We start from the raw sequence: 15,740 nt of genomic DNA on the forward strand, positions 1-15,740 counted from the left end.
CTGTATGTTTTATATAAACTGCCAAGAGGGAGTGCAATCATACCCCCTATGTACGCAGGCAATATGCCTTTGGAATTGGTGCATCACCAGCAACATTAATGATCTGGAGGATGGCGTGGACTGCACCCTCAGCAAGTTTGCAGATGACACTCATAGGCGCTGACTCCGTGGGTGATCCAGGGCTGGAGCAGCCACGGGGAAAAATTGGCGGGTGCTCTGCACCCACCAGCAGCTCCCTGCCCCACTCCCCCCGTGCCAGCTTACCTCCACCTCCGCTCCACCTCCTCCCCTGAGCATACTGCCGCGTCCTGCTTCTCCCCACTCCCTCCCAGTGCTTGCCGTCTGAAACAGCTGGGGGGGGGAGGAGGAGGAACGCAGTGCACTCGGGGAAGAAGCGGGGCAGGATTTGGGGAGAGGTACAATAGGGGCAGGGAGGGGGCTGAGTCGGGAAGGGGGACTCGAGCACCCACCAGCACCAATGAAAGTTGGCGCCTGTGATGACACTAAACTGTGAGGAGTGGTAGATACACTGGAGGGTAGGGACAGAATACAGAGGGCCCTAGACAAATTAGATGATTGGGCCAAAAGAAATCTGATCAGGTTCAACAAGGACAAGTGCAGAGTCCTGCACTTAGGAAGGAAGAATCCCATGCACTGCTACAGACTAGGGACCGAATGGCTAGGAAGCAGTTCTGCAGAAAAGGACCAGAGAAGTTACAGTGGACGAGAAGCTTGATATGAGTCAACAGTGTGCCCTTATTGCCAAGAAGGCTAACGGCATATTGGGCTGTATAAGTAGGGGCATTGCCAGCAGATCGAGGGATGTGATCATTCTCCTCTATTCGACATTGGTGACGCCTCATCTGGAGAACTGTGTCCAGTTTTGGGTCCCACACTACAAGAAGGATGTGAAAAAATTGAAGAGTCCAGTGGAGGGCAACAAAAATGATTAGGGGGCTGGAGCACATAACTTATGAGGAGAGGCTAGGGAGGGAGAGCTCAGTGGTTTGAGCATTGGCCTGCTAAACCCAGGGTTGTGAGCTCAATCCTTGAGGAGGCCACTTCAAGATCTAGGGCAAAAAACTGGTCCTGCTAGTGAAAGCAGGGGGCTGGACTCAATGACCTTTCAAGGTCCCTTCCAGTTCTAGGAGATTGGTATCTCTCTAATTATTACCTTTTTATTAGACTGAGGGAACTGGGATTGTTTAGCCTGCAGAAGAGAAGAATGAGGGGGGATTTGATAGCTGCTTTCAACTACCTGAAAGGGGGTTCCAAAGAGGATGGATCTAGACTGTTCTCAGTGGTGGCAGATGCCAGAACAAGGAGCAATGGTCTCAGGTTGCAGTGGGGGAGGTCTAAGTTGGATATTAGGAAAAACTTTTTCACTAGGAGGGTGGTGAAGAACTGGAACGGGTTCCCTAGGGAGGTGGTGGAATCTCCTTCCTTAGAGGTTTTTAAGGTCAGGCTTGACAAAGCCCTGGCTGGGATGATTTAGTTGGGTTTGGCCCTGCTTTGAGCAGGGGGTTGGACTAGATACCTCCTGAGGTCCCTTCCAACCCTGATACTCTATGAGTCTAACATAGAAATAGCAGCATCGCAGCCGCCTGGACGTCAGAATACAACACTGGACCTACGAAGCAGGGATTTCTCACAAACCCACGCGTGGGCGATGGATCCTGGAATTCTCAAATCCATCTCCAAACTACGGGGGCTCCCCACCATAGATCTATTTGCCACAGCTCGGGATGCCAAATGCCCACACCATTGCTCCAGCGCGGCACTGGGACACCACTCCCGCGGTGACGCTCGCCTCACTAAATGGGCGGCGGCACCACTGAGATCCAGCCTCAGCCGAGTCACAAGCTCAGGCAGGCGACCCGGGGCCGCTTCCCCTCCCAATGACGCGAGCGCCCCTCCTACAGACAACGGTCAGGGTCTGCTCTTCCCGCCCTTTCTAACGGTCACTCCTCCGCCCCTCCCATTCCTCTGCGCTCGCGGCAGCCTCAGCCTCGGCGCCGACGCTTGCGCAGAGAAGAGACCCCCCCCCGAGGCCGGCGCGCGGGCGGAGGGATGAGGGAAGCCCCGAAGTGGGCGGATCCGCGAGCCGGCGCGCGCCTGAGGACGTGGCGCTTTCCAGCCAATCCAGCCGGAGTCGCCGTAGCCCTCCGGCGCCGCCGCGCGGCGGGAGGGGAGGGGAAGGGGCGGCCAATCCGCGCCCCGCGCGTGGCGGCGAGGGAGGCGGGGGCGATTCCTGATTGGGTGGCCGGGCGGGCGCGGTGGGCGGTGCTGGCGCCGCTGTTTCCGGTCAGTGCGGCGAGCTGAGGGAGAACGAAGCCGGAGGGCGCCTGGCGGGAGAAGGTACCGGGGGGGAGTTGTCGGCCTCCGTCACCCGCTGGCGCCGGGGCCTGTCTCCCCCCGGGAGGAGGGAGGTGACCGCCTGGGCCGGGCCCCGCGCGCTGCGGCCCCTCCCCGGCCGGGGGGCCTGGGGCTCAGGGCGGGGCGGCGCCCCGGGGTGGGGGCAGCCTCGGGCCTCCCTGCAGCGCCTCTGGCTGAGGGGGCGGCCCTGCCCCGGGGGTCGAGCGGCGGCTTGGCCGCGACGTTCCGCCGCCTGAAGCGAGGCGGGGGGGGGGGGGGGTTGGGCCTTTGTTCCTCGCCCCCGCCTGGCCCTGGCGTGCCCCCCCCCCAGCTGCACGTCCGGGCCCCGAGCCCGGGGCCTGCCCGCGTGTAACTGCCCCGGCGTGTCTGCGCCCAGCCGGGCTCGGTGGGGGCAGCCCAGGGGACGGGCGGGCGGTGGCTTCAGCACCACAGCGCAAAGGCCACCGTTGGGGGGAGGGGGCTTGGGGTCCTGAAAGCGGGGGCTGATGGCATGAGACCAACAAGCGCCTTCATTATGTACAAAGCCTCATTTGTGTGTTGGGCACTGGGCACTACATTGGGAACACAAGACCGGCCCAGCTGGGACAGACCAGTGGCCAGCTAGCCCAGTGCCCTGTCTTCCCAAGTGCTTCAGTGGGCGTGCACAGAACAAGGCAATTACTGAGTGATGGATCCATCTGCTGTTCAAGCCCAGCTTCTGACAGTCCGAAATACCCTCAAGACTAGCCCTGCCCACAAGGCACTTACCTGTGACTTAAATAAATAAATGGAGATATACCTATCTCATAGAACTGGAAGGGACCTCGAAAGGTCATCGAGTCCAGCCCTTTTGCCTTCACTAGCAGGACCAAGTACTGATTTTGGCCCCAGATCTCTAAGTGGCCTCCTCAAGGGTTGAACTCACAACCCTGGGTTTAACAGGCAGTGCTCAAACCACTGAGCTATGCTTGTATGGGCCTGAAGTCTGTCACTGTTTAAAAAAACTCTTTAGATCTAGGGTGTGATCCTGTACTTGTATCTGGAATGGCCTGTGGCTCACTGGATGGTCATTCATGCTGATTTATAGCATCACCCCTTGAGAAAGTGAGAGGAGGTGTGCCACTTCAAATTTAATCTGTTGTTTCATAAAAAACAGCATGTTTCATTGTTCACTGAATGTTAACAGAAGAGCCAAATAAGGTTTCAAGCTGTCAAAATGTCAGCTGTGTGGGTGAATGATTTTTTTTCATACACAGTAAATTGTTGTACTGTTTCTCACCATTACTCATATTGATGTTTACTAAAACTAAGAGTTTATATACTGAGTTGATAAAAAACCTGTATAAATGCCTTTAAATATGTAATTTTGCATTTCTATGATACTTTCTCCCAGAGGATCTGTGAATTGACATACTAGCTACATGGGGGCTTGTGAAGTAAGCTCTCTAAAATAGTCATCGCTATGAAAACACTGCAGTTGGATACTACAGCTGTTTCTCCATGCCTCATGCTGAGGGTTGCTGCATTCTTTTCCCCTTGCCCAGCCTATACAGCAGTGACCTTTGCTGTAACCACCAGCTTTTGAAATGGGAAAACTTCAAAGCCAGTAAATATTTTTTTGTATTTGACTAGAGCAGTCATTTGAGCAATGTCAAGCATTCCCTCTCTCCACCACCAGCTGAGTACATATGTACTGCACCTCCCGATTTTCAACCAGAATCATGAGTAAAGACCTGGTGTTTCTATGTGACAAGACAGATCAATAGGCCGTGGGCTGTTTCGATGTCAATATTAGTAAAGGACAAACTTGAGCATAATTTCAAGGTTTATTGAGCTGTTGTGTCCATGTTTTTTCTGTGTGCTGGAAGAGAGATTTTTTTTTTTAACTGTGTTACTGTAGCACCTAGGAGCTCTAGTCATTGGCACCTAGTATAAGGGGGTCCTGGCCTAAGAGCCGCTCAGGTGTTGCACTGTTGTGAGTGAGCTCTTGCTGCAAATGCAAGAAAGGAATAACATGAAATCAGCATTCAGAAGGTTGTAAACAAGTTAAGATTGCTATGAGCTCGTATTGTTGCAAGTACAGATCTCTCAACTCCAAGCCATTAATTACCACTTCCTAGTACTTAGCAATGAACCCCAGTACCCATTTATGCAGGTAGCTTAACAGAGTGAGCTGGTGTTGATTATAAAAATACTGTTAGTTCATGGCTTGCTTATTGTGACTTTGTGGAAAAAACTTACATCAGTGAGGTAAATGGTGGCTTGATTTTCCTTTGATTGTAACATAAGTTAGAGGGTCTTTAGATGTTGCAAAAGTTTTGTCATTTTCTATAAACAGAACTGTTGATGACTTGTGGAAAACTTTGTCTTTAGTAATAACTTTACCTAAAGATTTTTCTCTTGTTTACAACATTGAATTGGAACAAAATCTCTGATCATGGGTATGAGATTGTGTCAGAGAGTCTAATGTTTGGATAGTGTGAAAATGATTCAGAGTCGATTTGATTAAATCACTAGTCAGGAAGACTTGATTTAATCATGGCTTTCTACATAAAAGTGCATTCTTGTTGGTTATTATACATATTCTTCACAACTCAGAGATGTAGGTTTCATTTGTAGAAGGTACACCCTATACATTTTTAAACAATGATTTATTTTGAAAACTTTTTAGATTAGTTTTACAGCTATATCAGAAAATGAATGATTGTTTGGTTATTTCATTTACCAAAGGTAATTGAAGCAGATATTTATGAAGTCATTAAGAGGTGAACTATCTCCAGTTTAACAGGTTAATCATTAATATTTGGAGGATTTTCTTGCCATGCTGTATTATGAGGCGAACATAACCAGACATTTAAATTGTTTTATTTAATTAAAACAACATTATGTATTAAGCATATTTTTGCTGTTGAAGAAAAAAATCCAGGTTTTGTTAAAATATTATACAGTTAAACCCTGTTATCTCGACGGCCTAGGGGTTTGCCAAAAGCCATCGAGATAACCAATGATCGAGATAAACCCCTATCCACCCCCCCACCCCCTCCCTGCCCCCTTACCGCGCTGCCTGCACGTGGCTGGATCCGGCAAAGCGGAGCCGGGCGGACGGACGGACGGGCGGGCGGGGAAGCGGAGCCGGCGGGCGGGCGGCAGGCGAAGCTGGGACCAGGTATGTGGGGCGGGGACGGGCAGGGACCAGGTATGCGGGCCGGGCGGGCGGGCGGGGACAGGCAGGGACCGGGTATGCGGGGGCGGGGAAGCGGGGACCGGCGGGCGGGGAAGCGGAGCCGGCGGGCGGGCGGCAGGAGAAGCCGGGACCAGGTATGTGGGGCGGGGACGGGTGGGGACGGGCAGGGACCAGGTATGCGGGCCGGGCGGGCGGGCGGGGACAGGCAGGGACCGGGTATGCGGGGGCGGGGAAGCGGGGACCGGCGGGCGGGGAAGCGGAGCCGGCGGGCGGGCGGCAGGAGAAGCCGGGACCAGGTATGTGGGGCGGGGACGGGCGGGGACCAGGTATGCGGGCCGGGCGGGCGGGCGGGCGGGGACAGGCAGGGACCGGCTATGCGGGGCGGGGAAGCGGGGACCGGCGGGCGGGGAAGCGGAGCTGGCGGGCGGGCGGCAGGAGAAGCCGGGACCAGGTATGTGGGGCGGGGACGGGCGGGGACGGGCAGGGACCAGGTATGCGGGCCGGGCGGGCGGGCGGGGACAGGCAGGGACCGGGTATGCGGGGGCGGGGAAGCGGGGACCGGCGGGCGGGGAAGCGGAGCCGGCGGGCGGGCGGCAGGAGAAGCCGGGACCAGGTATGTGGGGCGGGGACGGGCGGGGACGGGCAGGGACCAGGTATGCGGGCCGGGCGGGCGGGCGGGGACAGGCAGGGACCGGGTATGCGGGGGCGGGGAAGCGGGGACCGGCGGGCGGGGAAGCGGAGCCGGCGGCGGGCGGCAGGAGAAGCCGGGACCAGGTATGTGGGGCGGGGACGGGCAGGGACCAGGTATGCGGGCCGGGCGGGCGGGCGGGGACAGGCAGGGACCGGGTATGCGGGGGTAAGCGGGGACCGGCGGGCGGGGAAGCGGAGCCGGCGGGCGGGCGGGCGGCAGGAGAAGCCGGGACCAGGTATGTGGGGCGGGGACGGGCGGGACGGGCAGGGACCAGGTATGTGGGCCGGCGGGCGGGCGGGGACAGGCAGGGACCGGGTATGCGGGGGCGGGGAAGCGGGGACCGGCGGGCGGGGAAGCGGAGCCGGCGGGCGGGCGGCAGGAGAAGCCGGGACCAGGTATGTGGGGCGGGGACGGGCAGGGACCAGGTATGCGGGCCGGGCGGGCGGGCGGGGACAGGCAGGGACCGGGTATGCGGGGGCGGGCGGGGAAGCGGAGCCGGGCGGGGAAGCGGAGCCGGGCGGACGGGCGGACGGCGAAGCGGGGAACCGCGGGGCTGGGGAGCCGGGGAGCGGGCGGCTGGGGACACGGTGGGTCGGGGACGCGGGGAGCCGGGCGGCTGGGGACGCGGGAAGCGGGCGGCTGGGGAACCGCGCGGCTGGAGAGCCGGGGAGCCGGCGGCTGGGGACGCGGGAAGCGGGCGGCTGGGGAACCGCGCGGCTGGAGAGCCGGGGAGCCGGCGGCTGGGGACACGGTGGGTCGGGGACGGGCTCGAGATATTAGGGTTCGGCAAATCGACATAAGGGATGAGAAACTCATAAGCCAAAGAGGGAGTCTGGCGGTTCCACTTGTAAACCGTCGACTTAACAGGATTGGCAAGTTAACCGAGGTCGACATAAATGGGTTCGACTGTATGTCCCTCACTTCTTACATTTATCTCCAGACTTCTTCCCCTTGTCCAGATCTATTCCACCCCCAAAAATCTTCTATTTATTGAACCTTTTGAAACTTTGCACTTTTAGAGGGAGGTAAGGGTTTGATGCTGTTTACACAAATTTGCAGAGGGACAATAGAGTTGAGGTCTGTTATTTCTCACCTCTATATATTATTTATTCAAAAACATTTTTGCTGTTAACAAGCATGTTACCTCTGGAGACACACATCCACGGTTTGAGAACTGCAAAACTAAGCATTTCTGATGGTCTCTTCTAGAGTGAGCACTGAGTCCCATTGGGTAGATAGAAAGATTAACCTAAATAATCTATACAGAAGCCCGTGGAACCCCATAAGATTGGGACCCTAATCCATGAACTATTGGAACTCATTTACAAAACTTTTCTTAAACATTAAATGAAAATATTGTCTTATACTATAGAATTAGAATTTATAATCCTTATTCCATGATGAGATATCTTTCAGCTATAATGTATCTTAATCTTTAGATAGGTTTTTCCTCAAAAAGCATTTTATCAAAAAAAAATCCAATTTAAATAAAAAATCAATTAATTTTTTTTTAAATAATTGATTTTTATCCACCCTGAAATGATTACGCTCCTGTCCATGCTCCAACTTTACAGGTTAGAACCAACTACCGTATTGTCCCGAGTATAGGCCGCACTTTTTCCCCCTAATGTGAGTGTTTAAACTAGGGGTGCGGCCTACAATCGGGACAATAGCTGCGGCGGGAGCCCAGCGCCCTTTAAATCCCAGCCGTGGCAGGGAATCAGAGGGCTCTGGGCTGCCCGCTGCGGCCGGGCAGCCCAGAATTCTCTGGAATCCCCCGGAATTCTCTGGGCGGCCCTGCCTGGCTGTGCGTTGCCCGGCGCCGGCCCCGCGGCGCCCGGCCCCGCGGTGCCCAGCTCCCGGCTCCGTCCCCGCGGCGCCCGGCCCCGCATCGCCCGGCCCCGGCCCTGCGTCCCCTGCCGCCCGGCTTCGGCCCCGGCCTCGCATCCCTTCCCGGCCGCCAAAAGTGTTAAAAGTGTTAAAAATACTGGTACATGTCTTCCTATTCATTAAATAAAATACTGTTTTACTGTTCTACTAATGTGTATATTTTCTTTAAGTTAAAAAAAGTTAAAAATTTAATTTTTTTAAAATAGCACCAAACTTTAAGGGTGCAGCTTATAATCAGGAGCGGCCTATACTCGGAACAATACTGTTTCAGAATGTCATTTGTGTCCACATACAGCATGGATGAAACTGCAATTGTGGCATCTAACAGCATCATCCCCACGAGAAGACTAGTCTGACAAATGGTTGTCTTCCTGTAACCAGTCTTGCAAACCTGTTGTTTTTGTGGGTTTTTTTCTGGTGTGGATCAGACCCCTTAACAGTGTTTGTTTTTGCAGATTTTCCTATACGCTCTGATATGTCCTAACACAGAGAGATGGGAGTATTATCTACTTGAAATGTTCTGTGTGCATGTCATTAGAGTGCTCTGAGTTTTCCCAGAAAATGCTGATTAATACAGGGTAGGCTGCATCTGAGGAGTGGGCTCATAGATGATTCAGGCATCTCGAAGGGAGAAAAACTTCAGTGGACACAATTCTGCCTCTGTCATTGTAACAGTGTTACATGAAACCATTACAAACTGGTTTCAAAACATAATTGTAATATGGAGACACCTTAATGTGATGGTTACTCTCCACCTGAATACTGTGTTTGGTTCTGGTCATCCCAGCTCATAAGGTTCAGAGAAGGGTTATAAAATTGACTAGAAGCATGGAAAGACTTTTACATGAGGAGCAATTAAAAAGGTTAGGTCAACTAAGTTAGAGAGTAGAAAAAATCATGGCACAAAATAGAGAAATATAAAAATGACATAGCATAGAGAAAGTCATTTGGCTGTTCCCATTTTAATCTTTCTCATAATACAAGAACACAGGGACATACAGCAAACAAAAGAGCAACACATTTAAACCTTATAAAAGGAAATGTGATGCTTAGTTAACCCATGGAATGAACTGAACAACATACTGAGGTCAACAGCTTAGTAGGATTAGACACTTTAACAAAATTATGGATATTATTTGCATTAGGATAAATATTCATAAAAGATGTAAACCGTCGTGCTTCAGGAATTAAGCCAACTGCTAACTTCCTGAGGTTGGCGAAAAACTTCCTTTACCAGGAGGCATTTCTGGAAATTTTCAGTTTCATTATAGAATATTAAAATTTTTCCCTGAAGCATCTATAACATTTCTTGTGTTTGTAAGAGCTTTGAAAATGTAAAGCAGTATATAATTACTAATAATTTTCATAACCATAATGTCTATGGCTGGAGCAGTGTTGTGAGACCTGAATTAGTGTTTGTAAAGCATTTTGAGATCTTTAAAGGCAGAACTTTTTGTTTAAAGTAGTACAGTTATGTTCCTTGATTAGAATATCAAAACATGAAATAACGAACAATAATGTTGCAATTGCAGCATAGTCCCAAAATTAAATTAAATCAAACAGAACAATTGCATGAGAGTCTCAGTGGCAAGTCAGGTTTGCTGGGTGTTATCTCTCTTCAGAGTAGATATGTTCATGCACTGTTAAGATGACAGACTGCCTGAATGCTTTATGTAGCTGAGGAATCCTAGTTTTATGGTGATGCATGTTTGTGTTGTAGAAGCTAGCTGAGGATTCTTGACAGTCTTGGAGGATTCTAGATGATGTTCCCCTCCCTCCTTCCAAATGTTCCAACATTCAGCTTATCAAAAATTCTTTAACTAAACTACAATTTAAAGCGTTGTCTTTGATGTGGAAAGGAAATTTAATCCTTTATAATTAAGCTAATTTTTAGTCAGTCAGGTCTTCCTCTTACTAGTTATTTGCATTTCAGTAGCCCCCAGTGACCCCTGTCAGGATTGGGGCCTCATTGTGATGGGCTCTTCACAGAAATGATTCCCCGCTTCAGCAAGTTTACAGTCTGAGGGTATGGCTACACTTAGAGCTGCACAGCGCTGCCTCTGGAGTGCTCCCGCAGCAGTGCTTTGAAGTGCGAGTGTGGTCGCGGCGCCAGTGCTGGGAGAGAGCTCTCCCGGCGCTGCACGTACTCCACCTCCCCGAGGGGATTACCTTACAGCGCTGGGACACTGTTTACACTGGCGCTTTGCAGCGCTGTAAACTTGCTGCGCTCAGGGGGTGTTTTTTAACAATTAGTGAACAAAAGATAACTCACTAACTGGCCACCTGCCTACCCACCATAATTTCCATGTTTGATCGTCTTGATTATATAGCGGTGAGGCAGGAAATGCTTTTATGCGTTTGTTTTCCATACAGACATATGAAGTGCAGTTAAATTTGATCAGAAAGTAGGTTGGTTGCTTTTCTAAATCTTACCTTCTTTCTCTGTCTGCTCCTTGTTCTGTTAGGCAGGCTTGGTTTAAGGCATTTATAGGAAACACAAGATTTGCTACATGGGATTCAACCGGTGGTTCATCAAATCCTGTAACTTTTCTCTGGCAACAGCCAGATGCTTCAGCAGAAATAAAGGAAACCCTACAATGAATAGTTATGGAATAACCTGTTCATAAAAGTTTCTTTCTTAACCTTGTTCATTTCATGTTCGATTTAATGCCCTAAGCATAAGGGTTTACATTAATTAAGCAAAAACCCAACCTTTTTGCTGTGGGCTAATAAAAATTGATGATTTGTTTAAAAAATCCTATTTTCTATTTAAATTGGATTTTTATAAAATTTAAATTAAATACAGGTTTATTTTTTTTAAAACAAACCTATTTGCAATTGACAGCTTATATTAAGGCTTAAACTTACCATATATTAAAATCATTTAAATTAAACACAAAAAAATAGTATTAAGCAGTACATGTTTACCACAAAGTTTTAAAGAAAGTCATACCACTGAACTGATGGAAGTCAGTGGCTGAGCACCTGGAACCAGAGTTTGCTGAAGTGCTAAACCAGCTTCTGATAGCAGTAGCTTCTTCTACAGGTACAGAGAGAATATTTTCTTCATTTCAGTTTATTCAGCTAATTCAGTTCAATTACTACTACTACTTCCTTGAAAGTTAAGAAACGAATTGAGAGTTGAAAAAGCAGGAAAGCTTGTTTTCTTCTTCCAATCTGTAAATAAAAACTAGGTGTGATAGGATGAGATCTACTAGTTCTGAAATTGTGAAGGACATGGTGACCAGAAACCATTAGTTCAATTCACTACCTATAGATAATAGTTCTTTGTTTCATAAATCAGTTGTTCTTCATTTAAAATAATTTTTAATTATCCTTTTCTTATGTATCCAGCACATTTAAGGTACTTAAATTTTAAAAAATGCTGAGCTTGACACAAATCACAAGTAAGTAAATTTTGTAAATAAGAAATACGTCATTCACTATTTTCTAGCATCATAAATGTAAAAATTAAGAATCTGAATGAATATAAATTAAGCTATATAATTGCTTAAATGTATAGCTATAGTGTATCCTTCTGGTTAGTAAAAAGAAGCACCAAATTTAACATAAAAATCTATATTTAATTTCAAATCAACATATTTTAATGGTTACTAACCAGTAAAAATCAAACTTTCTTTAAGAAAATAATTGAAGTACAAATAAATAATTAAAACTAATTATTTAAATCAAGGTTTTCTGATTGCTGATTTAAATCATGATTAAAATCAGTCACTCAAATCACTTTGATTTATATCAGTCCGTTCTGGTAACATAACTGTAGATGGTCATATTATCCACAAATATCTAATTCTCTTGTATACCTTCCTAAATCCCCAGGCTCAATGATACCTTGTGATAATGAAGTCACAGATTAATTATGAATTGTGTGTATGTAAGGGCACAATTAGTTACTTGCAGCCTTTAGATTTCATTTAATGTCCCTTTGTCCCTGTATTATGAGTAATTAAATATGGGCTCCTCTTTTGCCTTCTCTTTACCATGCATTATGCTGTATGTCCTCTGTAATATTCTTTCTTACACATCTCTCTAAGCAAAACAGTCCAAATCTTTGAAGTTTCTCTCTACCTTTATTTTATTCTGGCACTCTGAGTAGCTACTGCTTCTTCTAAATCTTCTCATAGATAAGAACCAGAACTTGAAGACATACCATGATTGATATATAGGCTTTGTAATTTATAACCACTGTACGTCTAGCCTCAATATCACAAGTTATAATGTGATCTGCTTTGAGACTAGCAACTCCAAATACAGAGCTCTTGCTTAATACGAATGGTAGAGCTCTTTGTCAGGGCTGCGTGTTCCATCTGTTTTAATTTCATATCCTCTGGGTGTTAATATTAGTTACATAGCAGGATTATCTTCATCGGATTATTTCTGTCATCATAACCTTAAATCTCTTCCATGGCCTGGGAAACCTACATCTGTGTTGAATGTGGCATTGAATCTCATCCTAACAACTTCACAATGATTCACGTGGCAAACAGACTGCACAAATCCATTGGATGTTGTTTCTTACTGTGATATTTACATCATCTTAAACTAATATTTGTAATGCGGTTATGCGCCACTTAAACAACAGAAATATTTTGACGTTACAAGAAGACTCAAGTAACTGTTTAAGTATTTATTTAACTTTTCCTACTTGTTTCACTTGCTTAAAGGATGGCAAACTTTCCTTTTTGTTGTTGGCTTTTTAACCTCTTGAAGTAGTTTAAACTAATGTGGGAGGCTTTTTTCATGACTCCTATTTCTGTGAAATAGAACTTAGTTTTATAAAGCTCTTCTTGCAGGACTTTACTCTTTATGTAAACGTCTCCACGTGTACCATAGTGGGTGAATGTGAGTGCCTAGGATTTAGATATTGGGTATATGTATGTTACCTACTCATACTTCTAAATCCAAGTTATGACTAATTAAATCAGATAATCAAAGGTAATATTTGTGTGGGAGATGGGAGAGACAATTGCTTACCAGGGGAGACTAGAATAGTTTACCTTTTGTGAGTCCATTTTTACATAATATCTGTCTCCTAGAAAGATTTGGGGCGCGGGGAAGAGATGTGCATTTGTAATCTGATTCTAGGGTTTGAAGACTACTGAACTAACTTATCAGGATTCAAAATAAATAGTCTACAGTTGCTGTTACCTATTTGTATTGGATGTGTTGGGCTAAGGACAATTAGGACTATGATGGCTGTAAAAAGTTGAATCTTCTTACTGCATTAATCTAATAAATCAAACTTTAATATTTGAACTGGGCAAGTTAAACATTAGCCTTCAATGTGTATTTGCACAACTCACAAGCCATTCATTGTCTTTTAATCCAGGCTGTGCATCATTGTAGTACCTGTCTGCAATGTATCATTTCTAATTTGGCTGCAACCTTCAACTTGATCACTTTTGGAGATAGCACCTGGCAATTTGCAGGCAATAAAGTAACATCGAGGTCAGGGATTGGCAGCCTTTGGCATGCAACCCGTCAGGGAAAGCCCCTGGCGGGCTGGGCTGATTTGTTTACCTGCAGCATCCGCAGGTTCGGCCAATCACAGCTCTCATTGGCCGCAGTCCCCTGTCCCAGGCCAATGGGGGCTGTGGGAAGCGGCGCAGACTGAGGGATGTGCTGGCTGCCCTTCCTCCACTCCCCATTGGCCTGGGAAGGCGAACCGCGGCCAGTGGGAGCTGCGCTGGGCCGAACCTGCAGACACTGCAGGTAAACAGACAGGCCCAGCCCTCCAGGGGCTTTTCCTGGCGGGCTGCGTGCCAAAGGTTGCCGATCCCTGATCTAGATCAATGGTGTCAAACCATAAGGCTGTGTGGACAGGATGTGGCTTACATGGAATGTTAAAATCTTAGATTCTGCAGAATTTTGTTTAAAAACAGTTTCTGACTCTCACAGTTGCCAAATTTGCTTTGCGAAAAGCAACATAGTCATCTTGAGTCTGCAGACAGCCTGAAACAGTTGTGCTCAGGTGTACCTCCTTGTCCCTATTAATCTAACTGGTGTGTTAACTCTAAAGCTTAATGGTAAATTAGTTAATGATGACATTTAAAAATGTGTTTCTGATCATTGCAGATGGCATAGGGAAAGAGTAGGAGTGAAACCATAGTGGGTGGACTTGGGAGTTACTTCAGTGAAGGAAATGCAGAAGGAAGAAAGGAGAAGCAATATAAAGACCCAGGAAGTGGGAGAGAAGTAGAGAAAGGAGGTTGAAGTGAGAGTTTTCCCATTGAGTGATGCTGAATACAAGAAGTTACTGAACAAAAAATGTTTGTTTTCTATATTAAGACTACATTCTACCATTAATCTTTGTGCAGACTTTACATTGACGTCAGTAGGAATTCTGTTGTAGATCAAGAAGAGTCTTAAAATTATGTAGTCTTAAAATTTTCCCAAAACCACAGAAAATGATTTAAAGTGAAATTGAGCCCTCTGCACAGAATGAGTTTGACAGTGGTGAATTAAGTGTTTGTCTGGAGGGCTGTACATCTTTGGGGTTTTGTTTTTGTTTTTGTTCAATATTGTTGCACCTCCAATAGAGGTGATGCTAATATAATTCCTCACATTTGAAAGAAATGGAGCATCTTTTTAATAGACTTTAAATATGGTGAATCATAGGATTAGAATAATTTGATTGTGTTTTGATTTAGTCCTTAACACTGCAACGTTAAGGTAGTAATATAGATTTTTGCTGCTGGTCCCCCGGGATTTATTAAGGGGGAAACAATGTTACGGAGAATATTCTAGTTCTGTGACCGACAGGACCCAGGTGACAGTTGCCTCTCTGTCATTAGTGCACTATGCATTTGTAGACTTATGGCTCATCAACATCTAAAACTTAGATCAATCAAACTACGTTCCTCAGGGATGTGAAAAATTCACACCCCCCAAGAGGAGATGTTCTGTCAACCTAAGCTCTGGTGTAAGTACCAAGAGGTCAATGGAATAATTCTTCCATCAACTTAGCAATTGCCTCTGGGAAGGGTAGATTTACTACAGGGACCGAAAAGAATTCTTCTGTTGCTGTAACAAGCGTCTGTGCTGCAGTTGTGTCACTATAACACTTGTAGTGTAGGACCTATACTTAAAGCAACCATTTGCCAAAGGCTTAATAGTGTCTGTTTGTCTGGTAGGTGAAGGACCCAATCCTTAAATGGGATCCACTAATATGGAGTCCCATTGACTTCAGTGGGATTCCTTATGTCTGCAAGACAATTGTATATCCTGCTGATGGGCATAATATAAAAACTTAAACAAAACAGAACAAACCTGTATGAGATAACAGTTAACCAAGACTTGTCAATTTTAAATATTAATAACTTCAAAATTATTGACTCAACTGACTTCAAACTTGGCTCAAATTGTTTAGCTCTAATTGTGAGCTACAAAATAAGACAAGCTTATAAGAAAATTGGCTCTAATTTAAAAGACATGGGCAATTGATATGAGCAAACCATTTTTGAAGACTGCAGACTTAATTAGTGGTGTGTGCATGCATGCATAACACACTTGTGTGCACCTGGAAACACAGCAAAAAATTGTGCATGTTCAGTATGCCAGTTTCAAACTCCCATAACTTTAAACAGATTCAATTGTATT

General features: G+C 47.0%; 1 protein-coding gene across 2 annotated transcripts in view; it reads left to right on the plus strand.

The window, feature by feature from the left end:
• Positions 1-2,227: 2,227 nt before the first annotated feature.
• Positions 2,228-15,740, plus strand: part of CALU (calumenin) — a 39,139-nt gene continuing 25,626 nt past the window's right edge. For both annotated transcript variants that reach the window (XM_045029011.1, XM_045029012.1), the window contains exon 1: positions 2,228-2,358. The gene's annotated coding sequence lies outside the window, so the exon portion shown is untranslated. The remainder of the gene's footprint in view (positions 2,359-15,740) is intronic.

This window comes from Mauremys mutica, chromosome 1 (assembly GCF_020497125.1).
Source record: "Mauremys mutica isolate MM-2020 ecotype Southern chromosome 1, ASM2049712v1, whole genome shotgun sequence".
Taxonomy (NCBI): domain Eukaryota; kingdom Metazoa; phylum Chordata; order Testudines; family Geoemydidae; genus Mauremys; species Mauremys mutica.